Here is a 15,573-nt window from a genome sequence, read left to right as displayed (position 1 = left end):
CGACTGGTTGCATCACCGCCTACAGTCTACTGTGTCTACTAAGTCTACTATGAGTCTACTGTGAGTCTACTGAGCCTACCGTGAGTCTACTGTGCATCTACTGTGCGTCTACTATGAGTCTACTGTGTGTCTACTGTGAATCTACTATGAATGTACCGTGAATCTACCGTGAATCTACCGTGAGTCTACCGTGAGTCTACTGAATCCACTGTGAGTCTACTGAGTCTACTGAGAGTACTGTGAGTCTACTGAATCCACTGTGAGTCTAATAAGTCTACTCTGAGTCTACTGAGTCTACCGTGAGCCTACTCTGAGTCTATTGAGTCTACTGTGAGTCTACCGTGAGTCTACTGTGAGTCTACTCGAGAGTCTACAGATAGTCTACTGAGAGTCCACTGTGAGTCCACTGTGAGTCTACTGAGTCTACTGAGAGTACTGTGAGTCTACTGAATCCACTGTGAGTCTACTAAGTCTACTGAGAGTACTGTGAGTCTACTGAATCCACTGTGAGTCTAATAAGTCTACTCTGAGTCTACTGAGAGTCTACTGTGAGATTACTGAGTCTACTGTGAGTCTACTGAGTGTACTGTGAGTCTACTAAGTCTACTGAGTCTACTGTGAGTCTATTGTGAGTCTACTGAGTCTACCGTGAGTCTACTGTGAGTCTACTGAGAGTACTGTGAGTCTACTGTGTGTCTACTGTGAATCTAATATGAATCTACCGTGAATCGACCGTGAATCTACCGTGAGTCTACCGTGAGTCTACCGTGAGTCTACTGTGAGTTTACTGAGTCTACTGTGAGTCTAATAAGTATACTGTGAGTCTACTGTGAGTCTACTGTGGGTCTACTCTGGGTCTACTGAGTGTACTTTCAGTCTACTGAGTCTACTGTGAGTATATTGTGAGTCAACTAAGTCTACTGTGAGTATATTGTGAGTCAACTAAGTCTACTGTGAGTATGCTGTGAGTCTACTGAATCTAACATGAGTCTAACGTGAGTCTACCGTGAGTCTACTGTGAGTCTACCTTGAGTCTACCATGAGTCTATTGTGTCTATTGTGAGTCAAAGTGTCTAATGTGTGTCTACTGTGTCCACTGTGAGTCTGAGTCTACTGAGAGTCTACCGAGAGCCTATTGTGATTCTACTGTTAGTCTACCGAGAGTATTTCGAGACTCTACCGTGAGTCTACCGTGCGTCTACTGTGAGTCTGAGTTTACTGTGAGTCTACTGTGAGTCTGAGTCTACTGAGAGAGTCTACTGAGAGTCTACCAAGAGTCTACTGTGAGTCTAATGAGTCTACCGTGAGTCTACCGCGAGTGTTCTGTGTCTACTATGAGTGTACTGTGAGTCTACCATGAGTCAACTGAGAGTCTACTATGAGTCTACTGAGTGTGCTGTGAGTCTACTGAGTCTACTGTGAGTCTACTGTGAGTCTACTGTGAGTCTGAGTTTACTGAGAGTCTACTGAGAGTCTACAGAGAGTCTACCGTGAGACTACAGTGAGTCCATCGTGAGTCTACCGTGAGTCTATTGTGAGTCTACTGTGTCTACTGTGAGTCCACTGTGAGTCTGAGTCTACTGAGAGCCTACAGAGAGTCTACTGAGAGTCTATTGTGTACAGTGAGTCTACTAAGAGTCTACCAATAATCTACAGTTAGTCTACAGTGAGTCTACCGTGAGTCTACTGTGAGTCTACTGAGAGTCTACTAAGAGTCTACTGAGAGTCTACTAAGAGTCTACTGTGAGTCTACTAAGAGTCTACTGTGAGTCTACTGTGAGTCTACCGAGAGTCTACCAAGAGTCTACCGAGTGTCTGCCGAGAGTGTACCATGAGTCTACTGAGAGTCTACAGAGAGTCTATTGAGAGTTTACTGTGTCTACTATGAGTCTTATGTGAGTCTACTGTGAGTCTAATGTGAGACTACTGTGTCTACCATGAGTCTACTGTGAGTCTGAGTCTACTGAGAGTCTACAGAGAGTCTACAGAGAGTCTACTGTGAGTCTACTGTGAATCTGCTGTGAATCTACTGTGAAATAATTGTGGATCTACTTAGTCTACTGTGGGTCTACTGAGTCTACTGTGAGTCTACCGTGAGTCTACCGTGAGTCTACTGAGAGTCTACTGAGAGTCTACTGAGAGTCTACTGAGAGTCTATGAGTCTACTGTGTCTACTAAGAATCTACCATTAATATACTGTTAGTCCACTGTGAGTCTACTGTGAGTCTACTGTAAGTCTACTATGAGTCTACTGTGAGTCTACTGTGAGTCTACTGTGAGTCTACTGTGAGTCTACTGTGAGTCTACCGTGAGTCTACCGAGAGTCTACCGAGAGTCTACCGAGAGTCTACTGTAAGTCTACTATTTGTCTTAGTCTGCTGAGAGTCTAATGAGAGTATACCGAGAGTCTACCGAGAGTCTACCAAGAGTCTACTGTGAGTCTACCGTGAGTCTACTGTGAGTGTACCGAGAGTCTACTGTGAGTGTACCGAGAGTCTACTGTGAGTCTACCGTGAGTCTACCGAGAGTCTACTGTGAGTCTATTTTAAGTCTACTGTGAGTCTACTGTGAGTCTACCTTGAGTTTACTGTGAGTCTACTGTGTATAATTGAGAGTCTAATGGGAGTCTACTGTGAGTCTACTGTGTGTCTACCGAGAGTCTACTGTGAGTCTATTTTAAGTCTACTGTGAGTCTACTGTGAGTCTACTGTGAGTCTACTGTGAGTTTACTGTGAGTCTACTGTGTATAATTGAGAGTCTAATGGGAGTCTACTGTGAGTCTACTGTGTGTCTACCGAGAGTCTACTGTGAGTCTATTTTAAGTCTACTGTGAGTCTACCGTGAGTCTACTGTGAGTGTACCGAGAGTCTACTGTGAGTCTATTTTATGTCTACTGTGAGTCTACTGTGAGTCTACTGTGAGTCTACTGTGAGTCTACTGTGTATAATTGAGAGTCTAATGAGAGTCTACTTAGAGTCTACTGGGAGTCTACTGTGTGTCTACCGAGAGTCTACCGAGAGTCTACCGAGAGTCTACTAAGAGTCTACTGTGAGTCTACCGTGAGTCTACTGTGAGTCTACCGTGAGTCTACTGTGAGTGTACCGAGAGTCTACTGTGAGTCTATTTTATGTCTACTGTGAGTCTACTGTGAGTCTACTGTGAGTCTACTGTGAGTCTACTGTGTATAATTGAGAGTCTAATGAGAGTCTACTTAGAGTCTACTGGGAGTCTACTGTGTGTCTACCGAGAGTCTACCGAGAGTCTACCGAGAGTCTACTAAGAGTCTACTGTGAGTCTACCGAGAGAATACGGTGAGAGTACCGTGAGTCTACCGAGAGTCTACTGTGAGTCTATTGTGAGTCTACTGTGTCTACCGTGAGTCTACCGTGAGTCTACCGAGAGTCTACTGTAAGTCTACAGTGAGTCTACAGTGAGTCTACAGTGAGTCTACTGTGAGTCTACTATGAGTCTAATGTGATACCATATTAACTTTGTCTTGCTTACCCTTCTTTCTTTTTCCTCCCATTCTCTTTCCCTCTCCTCTCCTCTCTTCCCTTCTCCTCTCTTCCCCTCTACTCTCCTCTCTTTCCCTCTCCTCCCCTCTCCTCACCTCTCTTACCCTCCCCTCTCCTCTCCTATTGTTCCCTTTCCTCTCTTCCCCTACCCTCTCCTCTCCTCTCTTTCCCTCTCCTCTCCTCCCCTCTCCTCTCTTCTCCTCTCCTCACCTCTCTTCCCCTCCCCTCTCCTCTCCTCTCTTTCCCTCACCACTCCTCTCTTCCCCTCCCCTTTCCTCCCCACTCTTTCCCTCTCCTCTCCTCTCTTCCCCTCTCCTCACCTCTCTTCCCCTCCCCTTTCCTCTCCTCTCATTCACTGCCCTCTCCTCTCTTCCCCTCTCCTATCTTCCCCTCAATTATTTCGCTCTCCTCTCCTCCCCTCTCCTCTCTTCCCCTCTTCTCACCTCTCCTCCCCTCCCCTCTATTCCCCTCTCCTCCCCTCTCCTCCCCTCTCCTCTCTTCCCTTCTCTTTCCCTCTCCTCTCCTCTCCTCTCCCCTCCTCCCCTCCACTCTCTTTCCCTCTCCTCTCTTTCCCTCTCCTCTCCTTTCCTCTCCTCCCATCTCTTCCCCTCTCCTTTCCTCTCCTCTCTTTCCCTCCCCTCTCCTCTCTTCCGCTCCCCTCTCTTCTCTTCCCTTCTCTTTCCCTCTCTTCCCCTCTCCTCTCCTCCCCTCTCTGCTCTTTCCCTCTCCTCTCCTTCCTCTCCTCTCCTCTCTTTCCCTCTCCTATCTTCCCCCCACCTTTCTTCCCCTCTCCCCTCCCCCCCTCCCCTCTCTTGCCCTCTCCTCCCCTCTTCTCTCCTATCTTCCCCTCTCCTCTCCTTTCTTCCCCCCTCCTCACCTCTCTTCCCCTCCCCTTTCCTCTCCTCTCTTTCACTCCCCTCTCCTCTCCTCTTTTCCCCTCGATTTCCCTCTCCTCTTCTCACCTCTCCTCCCCTCTCCTCTCTTCCCCTCTCTTCCCTTCTCTTTCCCTCTCCTCTCCTCTCCTCCCCTCCCCTCTTTCCCTCTCCTCTCCTCCCCTCTCTTCCCCTCTCCTTTCCTCTCCTCTCTTTCCCTCCCCTCTCCTCTCTTCCGCTCCCCTCTCCACCCCTCTCCTCTCTTCCCTTCTCTTTCCCTCTCTTCCCCTCTCCTCTCTTCCCCTCTCCTCTCCTCCCCTCTCTTCTCTTTCCCTCTCCTCTCCTCTCCTCACCTCTCCTCTCCTCTCTTCCCCTCTCCCCTCCTCCCCTCCCCTCTCCTCTCTTGGCCTCTCCTCCCCTCTTCTCTCCTATCTTCCCCTCTCCTCACCTTTCTTCTCTTCCCCTCTCCTTTTCTATTCTCTCCTCCCCTCTCTTCACCTCTCCTCTCCTCTCTTCCCTCTCATTTCCTCTCCTTTCTTCCCCTATCTTTCCCTATCCTCTCCTCTCCTCTCCTCTCCTCTCCTCTCCTCTCCTCTCCTCTCCTCTCCTCTCCTCTCCTCTCCTCTCCTCTCCTCTCCTCTCCTCTCCTCTCCTCTCCTCCCCTCTTGTCTCCTCTCTTCCACTCTCCTCTCCTCTCCTCTCTTTCCCTCTCCTCGCCTCTCCTCGCCTTTCCTTTCCTCTCTCCTCTCCTCTCCTCTCCTCTCCTCTCCTCTCCTCCCCCTCTTGTCTCCTCTCTTCCACTCTCCTCTCCTCTCCTCTCTTTCCCTCTCCTCGCCTCTCCTCGCCTTTCCCTCCCCTCTCCTCTCTTCCCCTCTCCTCTCTTCCCCTCCCCTCTCTTCTCCTCTTCCCCTCTCCTCTCTATCCCTCCCCTCTCTATCCCTCCCATCTCCTCTCTTCCCCCTCCTCTCCCCTCCACTCCCCTCCCCTCTCCTCTCCCCCTCTCCTCTATTTCCCTCCCCTCTCCTCTCTTCCCCTCTCCTCTCTTCCCCTCCCCTCTCTTCTCCTCTTCTCTCTTCCCCTCTCCTCTCTATCCCTCCCCTCTCTATCCCTCCCCTCTCCTCTCCTCTCTTCCCCCTCCTCTCCCCTCTCCTCCCCTCTCCTCACCTTTCCTCCCTCTCCTCTCCTCTCCTCTCCTCTCCTCTCCTCTCCTCTCCTCTCCTCTCCTCTCTCCTCTCCTCTCCCTCTCCTCTCCTCTCCTCTCCTCTCCTCTCCTCTCCTCTCCTCTCCTCTCCTCTCCTCTCCTCTCCTCTCCCTTTCATGACTCTTTCTTTATGTTTCCTGTAATCAGATCAAAACAAGGCCACAAGGAGCACAATATACAGCATCCTAAAACGAGGTAATTTGACACATCGACCCCCAGCAACAACAAACAATGGCACAGTAGAGAGCAGAGTGCAGTTTGAACACAGTAGAGAGCAGAGCGCAGTTTGAACACAGTAGAGAGCAGAGCAGTGAGCAGTTTGAATGGATGACTGGATGGATAAGCCATTGGCCAAACTGAGAGGAGATACATATAACAGCAGCATGGAGGGAGAAGCATGTTATTGATAGAGTGGAGTCTGTATTGATTTCTATCCAGTGGTGCAGTGATTTAGGTGGAAAAGCTTATAGGAAGGAAGTATGCATCTGATCAGAGCCTGTAAAGCATCTCAGAGAAGGAGTGCTGATCTAGGATCAGGTGTTTAGGTCCCCCTGTCCATGTTATCTTATTCATTATGATCTGAAAGGCAACTCCTACTCTTAAACACTTTTTAAATATGGAGATACCCATATCAGAGTCGATACTCCTACCTAGATTAAAAACACTATTCTGATGTTTTTTATCCAACTCAGTTTTATCCAACCATTTACATCTGTTAAGGAGAACGCTGAAACCACCCACACTGAATCCTTGGCTCCATGGTTGTTGCATATTTGTTGATGTTTTCTTGTCTTTTCTTTCCAAGGCCATACAGCCTCTCTCTCACTGTAACGATACCACGCCATCCCCATCATACATCCATGGTCTTCTCCTCAGGATGTTGCCAATGGAATTTGGTTTTTGAATTCTCAGGCTCTTATCCCAAATGGCACCCTTTTCCCTTTATAGTGCGCTACTTTTGATGGGCTCTGGTCAAAAGTAGCGCAGTACAAAATGAACAAGGTGCCATTTGATATGCACATCTTGGTTTGTAATCACTACAGAGATGTTTAACTCAGTAATACCATGCAGCCTACCAACAATAAACCATTGAGACATCTCTACCTCAATAATACCATGCAGCCTACCAACAATAAACCAGTGAGACATCTCTACCTCAATAATACCATGCAGCCTACCAACAATCAACCATTGAGTGTCACGATCGTCGTAAGAACCGGACCAAGGCGCAGCGTGATAGGCGTACATCTTTTAATGAGTACTTTAACACATGAACAAAACAACAAAACGATACGTGAAGTCTAAAGGTTCACCAACACAAACCTATACAGATCAAGATCCCACAATGAACTGTGCAAAACAGGCTGCCTAAGTGTGGTTCCCAATCAGAGACAACGAGAATCAGCTGCCTCTGATTGGGAACCACCCTGGCCAACATAGGAAACACGAACTAGAACGAAACATAGAAAATACAACATAGACACTACACACCCTGGCTCAACATTAAAGAGTCCCCAGAGCCAGGGCGTGACATTGAGACATCTCTACCTCAATAATACCATGCAGCCTACCAACAATGAACCAGTGAGACTTCTCTACCTCAATAATACCATGCAGCCTACCAACAATGAACCAGTGAGACATCTCTACCTCAATAATACCATGCAGCCTACCAACAGTGAACCATTGAGACATATCTACCTCAATAATACCATGCAGCCTACCAACAGTGAACCATTGAGACATCTCTACCTCAATAATACCATGCAGCCTACCAACAGTGAACCATTGAGACATATCTACCTCAATAATACCATGCAGCCTACCAACAGTGAACCATTGAGACATATCTACCTCAATAATACCATGCAGCCTACCAACAGTGAACCATTGAGACGTCTCTACCTCAATAATACCATGCAGCCTACCAACAGTGAACCATTGAGACGTCTCTACCTCAATAATACCATGCAGCCTACCAACAGTGAACCATTGAGACATATCTACCTCAGTAATACCATGCAGCCTACCAACAGTGAACCATTGAGACATCTCTAGCTCAATAATACCATGCAGCCTACCAACAGTGAACCATTGAGACATCTCTACCTCAGTGTAGCGCAGTGGTCACTAAACGGTTGACTGCGATCTACTGGTCGATCTCCAAGGCATTCCTAGTCGATCACCAAACATTTCTTTTTTTTTTAAACAACGATAAAGCCTTGCGTTCCTATATTTTTTAAAATAATTTTGTGCTGTTGATGTTAGATGCACTTGATTCAGCAGCCCCAGCGCCGGAGAGGCAAAGTGTTTCCATTTTGAACCATTTCATGTATCTGAAGGTAGAACTCTGCCTACCCGGCAGGCCCAGAGAGCAAATCGAGTGGACCTATAGGCCTACGGCTGGCCAATCGGATAGCTCAGATCGCTGTGTCTGAACAGTTTCCTCGAGCCATAGACTGTAAAAACGAAATATTGAACGCACCGCAAAGTTGATACTGTGAGATTTCAAAACTTTTAAAACCTTGACTAGAGAGAGACAACGAATACAGCAAAATACCGTTTTTATGAGCAGGTTCCTGTTTAAGTTGTTACTCAACACTGTCAACACTTTGTTCAACATTTTTATAAGCCATTGTCTTTTTTAATGTCGAGGAATATTTCACTTTCTCTGGTCATAGGAGTAACAACATGAATTGGCGCATGAGGCAGAAATAATGCAGTGCGACTTTAGTTTCGCCATCAGCTGGAAGACTGTGTCCCCTTTTGCTCAGCGGAGGGAGGGAGAGCGAAGGGATGTTGAGTCGGGAGAGAGGCAGCCTCACCACTGTCCTCAACGGGAGTACCGTTGAGGACAGTGGTGTCTCTCTATCACAGGTGAAGGATCTTTGAAACGAACAAAAATAGTTCTACAAGCAGCTGTTACAACAACAAGAAAATAGCTTAAAGTGTTTTGTCCAAATACTGGTGGATTCAACAATACAATTATGGACGACCTGACCAGAGAGGTCCAGGACCTGAAGAACCGTTTGCAGTTCTCCCAGGGTCAGCTCGATATGTTGAACCAGGAGAACGGCAAGATGACAGCAATCTGTAAGTCATTGAAAGAGGACATCAGTTCTGTGTGTGAATCCATGATAACAATGACGGATAAATTTCGAGAGACAATCAATGCGGAACAACATGGTTGTGGACGGAATTGCAGAATCTCCACATGAGACCTGGACGGAGGACAAAGTGAGGGAAATGATCTCTGAGAAATTGAAGATGGACCACAGGAAAATTTAGGTGGAGTGCACCACAGGACTAGAAAACCCACCACCGGCCCAGGTGACAGGCCCAGCATTGTATTTGTCACAGTGGTCAAGTTCCTGAGGTTCAAGGACAAGGTAGCTGTTCTGGAAAGAGCCAAGAACTTGAGAGAAACGTATATCTTACTCAATGAGGACTATCCTGAAGCTGTGCGCCAGAAGAGGAAAGAACTTATCCCAGCCATGAAAGCTGCCAGAGCGCGTGGGGACATTGCTTACATCCGCTATGACAGGCTCATTGTCCACCCTCCCTCCCAGAAACCTGGAAGGGATGAGAGAACGAAGCCTATAGGTTCGTAGCTTCAACCACGCAGCACACACACACATACACCAATTGATTAATGGACTGCTGAATGTATATTTTTTTCTCTTGCTTTGTTTGCACATCTGACTGGCTGACTTACTGCAAATTGAGAAATGTTGTAACTAAACTCAACAAAAAGAAGAAGAAACAGTATTATGAAGCCAAAATCAATGATATAAAGAATGATGGGAAAAATACTTTGGAGTACTTTAAATGAAATTATGGGCAGAAAGACAAATTCAACTCCATCTTTCATCGAATCAGATGGCTTACTCATCACAAAACCATTTGATATTGCCAATTAAGTTATTGATTATTTTATTGGCAAAGTGGGCAAATTTAGACAGGAAATGCGAACAGTGAGCCATCGTATTCATGCATAAAAAAAAAATGAAAGAAAAGCATTGCAAGTTTGAATTTTGTAAAGTTAGGATGGGAGAGGTGGAAAAAGTATTGTTATCGATCAATTAATGACAAACCTCCTGGCATTGACAACTTAGATGGAAAGCTACAGAGGATGGTAGCTGACTCTATAGCCACTCCTATCTGTCATATCTTTAATCTGAGCCTAGAGGAAAGTCTTTGTCCTCAGGCCTGGAGGGAAACCAAAGTCATTCCGCTACCCAAGAGTGGTAAAGCGGCCTTTACTGGTTCTAACAGCAGACCTATAAGCTTGCTGCCAGCTCTTAGCAAACTGTTGGAAAAAATTGTGTTTGACCAAATACAATGCTATTTCTCTGTAAACAAATTAACAAGAAACTTGCAGCATGCATATAAAGAAGGGCTCTCAACATGTACTTCACTGACACAAATAATGACTGATGATTGGTTGAAAGAAATTGATAATAAGAAGATTGTGGGAGCTGTACTGTTAGATTTCAGTGCAGCCTTTGATATTATTGACCATAACCTGTTGTTGAGAAAATGTATGTGTTATGGCTTTTCAACCTCTGCCATATAGTGGATTCAGAGCTATCTATCCAATAGAACTCAAAGGGTTTCTTTAATGGAAGCTTCTCTAATGTCAAACATGTAAAGTGTGGTGTACTGCAGGGCAGCTCTCTAGGCCCTCTACTCTTTTCTATTTTTACCAATGACCTGCCACTGCCATTAAACAAAGCATGTGTGTCCATGTATGCTGATGATTTAACCATATACGCATCAGCAACCACAGCTAATGAAGTCACTGAAACCCTTAACAAAGAGTTGCAGTCTGTTTTGGAATGGGTGGCCAGTAATAAACTGGTCCTCAATTTGTAAGTTGCTCTGGATAAGAGCGTCTGCTAAATGATGTAAATGTAAATGTCCTGAACATCTCTAAAACTAAGAGCATTGTATTTGTCACAAATCATTTCCCGAAGTTCTAGACCTCAGCTGAATCTGGTAATGAATTGTGTGGCTTTCGAACAAGTTGAGGAGACTAAATTACTTGGCGTTACCTTAGATTGTAAACTGTCATGGTAAAAACATATTGATTCAATGGTTGTAAAGATGGGGAGAGGTCCGTAATAAAGAGATGCTCTGCTTTTTTGACACCACAATCCAAAAAGTAAGTCCTGCAGGCTCTAGTTTTGTCTTATCTTGATTATTGTGGTCGAGTGCTGCAAGGAAAGACCTAGTTAAGCTGCAGCTGGCCCAGAACAGAGCGGCACATCTTGCTCTTTATTGTAATCAGAGGGCTGATATAAATACTATGCATGCCAGTCTCTCTTGGTTAAGAGTTGAGGAGAGACTGACTGCATCACTTCTACTTTTTATAAGAAACATTAATGTGTTGAAAATCCCAAATTGTTTGCATAGTCAACTTACACACAGCTCTGACACACACACTTACCCCACCAGACATGCCACCAGGGGTCTTTTCACAGTCCCCAAATCCAGAACAAATTCAAGAAAGCGTACAGTATTATATAGAACCATTATAGCATGGAACTCCGTTCCATCTCATATTGCTCCAGTGAAAAACAAACCTGGTTTCAAAAAACAAATAAAGCAACACCTCACGGCACAACGCCTCTACCCTATTCGACCTAGAAGGTTTGTGTGTATGTATTGATATGTAGGCTACGTGTGCCTTTCGTAAAAAATAAAATGATGTAGTTCTGTCCTTGTCTGTTTATGTTGTGTATTACGTCATGTTTCATGTTTTGTGTGGACCCCAGGAAGAGTAGATGCTGCTTTTGCAACAGCTAATGGGGATCCTAATAAAATACCAAAATACCAAAATAACCTCCCTCCCTTCCCTCAGACTGACCATCAGATGGAGGCCATCAGTCCATTAAAAAAAAAGAGCAAATTATTATGCTCACTCAGCTGTGCCTCACAGTGATACAACAAATGATCTATTACCAGTGTGATCATATACCTAATTTATTTAAATATCATTTCAAAATGGTCTGAGAACAACAATGCCAGGGCAATTCAAGCAAAGCCAATATGCAGTGATATTGGGCCTATAGACTACTGCACAAACCTCATTGCTACATAACTGTTTTTAAATGGTTAATGTTGCATAGGCTTAATACGTTTTTTTAAGTAATGTTTTTTTTTTTATCTGAGAGGTAGATCTTGCATATTGACTCAGAAAGTGATCTTGTCTAGAAAAGGTTGTTGACCACTGGTGTAGCGCAACAACAGTGATTCATTGAGACATCTCTAAAGGCACTCTTGCACTCCACCCTCTGTACTCTGGCCTTATCTACAGCAGGCCTACACGCCTGCAGCTAAAGCAGGCCAAGCAAGAGCATTTTCATACCATGTATTCATTATGTTAATATGAATGTCATATGTGTGTGTGTGTGTGTGTGTGTGTGTGTGTGTGTGTGTGTGTGTGTGTGTGTGTGTGTGTGTGTGTGTGTGTGTGTGTGTGTGTGTGTGTGTGTGTGTGTGTGTGTGTGTGTGTGGTGTGTGTGCGCGTGCTTGCGTGTGTACGTGCATGCGTTTGCACACTTGTGTGTTCAAGGGGGAATTCTGGACTTATTCAGAGAAGAGGTAGATTTTAATTGAAAATAGCTCTGTACTTACATGCATGGGTGACTGAGAAGCTGTTGGACGACTCAAGGTTGTCTACGTTGTAGTTGAGATGGAAGGGTTTCTCCGTAGTGTTCTGGTTGGTGTTGTAGAGCTGAACAGCGAACCTAAATGCACTGTGCTCCTGCACAGTGGACCGCATGAACAGACCACCTAGAAGACATACACATACATAATTAACTTACCGTTTCCCGTTATTATTATTTACACCCAACTCTCTCTGCCTCATTTTTTTATAGAGCCCGGAGGGAACCCCAAAACCAACCCACGGATGGTAGGTACAGAAAAAAGGTTTCCAAAAGGGTTCTTCGGGTGTCCCCATAGGATAACTATTTTTGGTTCCAAGAAGAACCCTTTTTGCTTCCAGGTAGAACCGTTTCGGGTTCCATGTAGAACCCTCTGTGGAAAGGGTTCTACATTTAACCCAAAATGGTTCTACCTGGAACCAAAAAGGGTTCTTCAAAGGGTTCTCCAATGGGGACAGCCGAAGAACCCTTTTAGGTTCTAGATAGCACATTTTTATCTAAGAGTGTAAGGTAGCCTCCCGCCTGTCGAGCAAAACTTGAGGAAGATATCGACTTCAGTGGCACTTGACTTGTATGTAGCTTACATAACAATTTTTCAACTGCAAGGATCCCCGTCGTTCTGTTTACACACGGATCTCAAGTGTTAAACCAAACACCAGTGATCATGTAGGCAGGATCGTCCGTCAAATTAATTAGGAGAAAGAGATCACACATTATCCGCCTTTACTCCTCATCATTCTGTCTACAGAAATCTGTTACTGCGGAATTGCTCCCTCCAATTTTCACCCTTATGAAGTTGCAACATTTTCCATTCAATGTGGTAGTTTGTTTCAAGCATTTTGCTAACATTGAATTTCTTAACATCTGTAATCAAAGTGGCGGAGCAAGTTCACAATTTCTTACTGCAAGCAAAGCAAGTTAGCCTACTTAATAACACACCCAATAATGGTCCTGCTCCGAAAATAACCAAGAACGGTCATTATCCATAAAATTGTAAAAGCCAGAATGATTCTTTCATGATTTTATAATTATTTTACTCACCACTTACCTATATTAATCTGATTGGGAAATCCCGCGAGTGATCTGCCCGAAAGCCACAATAAAAATAGAACCACGTTTTGTGCCATTTTATCAATTTCGCCAACCCGTGTACTCAACTCCTTAAAAGGGCCTGCCTAAGCAAATTCATAAGCAACCCCGCGGACGCTGAAAATCCTCCAGATGTATGATGGTCGCTCACAGTGCACCAATTGCGTACAGGGCTGCCGAGCAATTTTCTGCAACTGCGAGAGGCGAGGGAGAGGGGGAGAGGGAGAGAGAGCGAGAGAGCGAGAGAGAGTGAGAGAGTGAGAGAGTGAGAGAGCGAGAGAGAGAGAGAGAGAGAGAGAGAGAGAGAGAGAGAGAGAGAGAGAGAGAGAGAGAGAGAGAGAGAGAGAGAGAGAGAGAGAGAGAGAGAGAGAGAGACTTATCCGTCCCAAAGATGGTGGTGGAGAAACTAGCTTCTCCGATTGGGCCTTTTGTCGATTTGGATCAAATGTTATCTGACGCTGAATCAAAAAGCGACCCTCCTTCCATGTGCACCGGACTCCGTTACCCGCTATGGCTAGCCCAACTCGGCTCCACTAGTAGGACTGACTGCAAGACACAAGTGCCACGCTCTCCACATTACTCCGCGCGCAATCAATAGGAGAAAGCACTGCAATCACAGGCGGCCAATGCTTTTCAATTGGCTACAGTAGCTAACCGCTTACAGCGGGTGCAGCTGCCGCCTCAAGGACATGATGAGGGGAAATTGGTGTTAGTGAGCACGGATAGGTTAGAGGCAAAACAAAGAACACAATTGGATTCATAATTAGAAGCTATTCAAAATAGCCCGGAATCTACTATACATAACCTCTGGTATTTGTAAATGCGTTGTCATACTGCTATGAACAGAAGTGACTTACAATTATTGTTAAACATCTATATAGACTAGCCTGTTAAAAACATATGGACTATCTTTGATTTCCTAATTATTTTTAATAGCGTGGGCAAACCGCATCTCTAATGTGAACTACTATTCTAGTATGTCTGTGACCTCCTCCTTTCGGAACCCCGGATAGAGAGCGCAGCTCCCGGCATGAGGAGCTGTCCATGGTGCTGAAGTGACAGGAACTGGGGAATGAGAGAAACAGGCTACAAAGCTGTTGGCGATTACGCCTTATAGCCTAAATATTCATATTTAGATCTCTCTATATGTTACTGGTCGTCTTTAATTTTAATTTTCATAATAATAATTATTGCCGTAATTACTGTACCTTTCTTTCACTTATGACGCATGATTGAGATACATGATTGAGACCCACGAATGCCATTGCCTATGTATTTTTTCTGAACACACTACAGCCATATATTTATATTTATATGTATGGCTCTGTTGCCTACCACCAATTTTTCGGTTCTCTATGTGTATCCTACTATTTTCTAGAAAGTTCTCAGTGAGTTTAGTCTCCTCTCAACCACTCTCAATCATCACTACCCGTCTATCATCACTACCCGTCTATCATCACTACCCGTCTATCATCACTACCCGTCTATCATCACTACCCCTCTATCATCACTACCCGTCTATCACTACCCGTCTATCATCACTACCCCTCTATCACTACCCGTCTATCATCACTACCCCTCTATCATCACTGTGCCCCGCCAAACAGAGGAGCAGTTAGCGGATTACTGCCTTGTTTATCAACAGCAGCAAAGCTCTTCGAAAATTGAGTTTTTAATTGCATTGCAAATGGGCAAGACTTTAGCCATTGGTTCTGTAATAGACTGCTTTCCAAATGACTCATGATCAACAGTCCTCCCTGACAAACTATGCCTATTTAACACTAATAGACCCCAGAGCAAATTATGAGAGAAATAATATAACACTTGTTGCGTAAATCGCTGTAGTTTATGATGTGACCAACCAGACCTGGGGTTCAAACCCAGGGATTATACGCACCACATGACCTTGTTAGCATGCTGAGCTAAAGCCTGGGTATTAGTTAGATAAGCTAATACAAGTGTTCAATATCTTGTCTCTCACTTAATCTTGGCTACATCCCAAATGGCACCGTCCCAAATGGTACCCTATCGCCTGTATAGGGCATTACTTTTGACAAGGGCCCAAAGGGATCTGGTCAAAAGTAGTGCACTATGAAGGGTATAGGGTGCCATTTGGGAAACAGTACTTGTCTTAGTGAGTTCTATTTCTATGGTTACATCATGGAGCTGTGGTGCCTGCCTGCTGATGACATCATTCTTGGAGAGAACCTGAGAATGGCTTTGTA

The 15,573-nt window shown here is 45.0% G+C and overlaps 1 pseudogene; it reads right to left on the bottom strand.

Moving 5' to 3' along the window:
• The window catches only part of LOC121531159, a 207,287-nt pseudogene extending 193,687 nt beyond the window's left edge, over nt 1–13,600 (bottom strand).
• Nucleotides 13,601–15,573: the final 1,973 nt, after the last annotated feature.

This window comes from Coregonus clupeaformis, chromosome 2, assembly GCF_020615455.1.
Source record: "Coregonus clupeaformis isolate EN_2021a chromosome 2, ASM2061545v1, whole genome shotgun sequence".
NCBI classification, from domain to species: Eukaryota; Metazoa; Chordata; class Actinopteri; order Salmoniformes; family Salmonidae; genus Coregonus; species Coregonus clupeaformis.
This window is presented reverse-complemented; position numbering and strand designations above follow the sequence as displayed.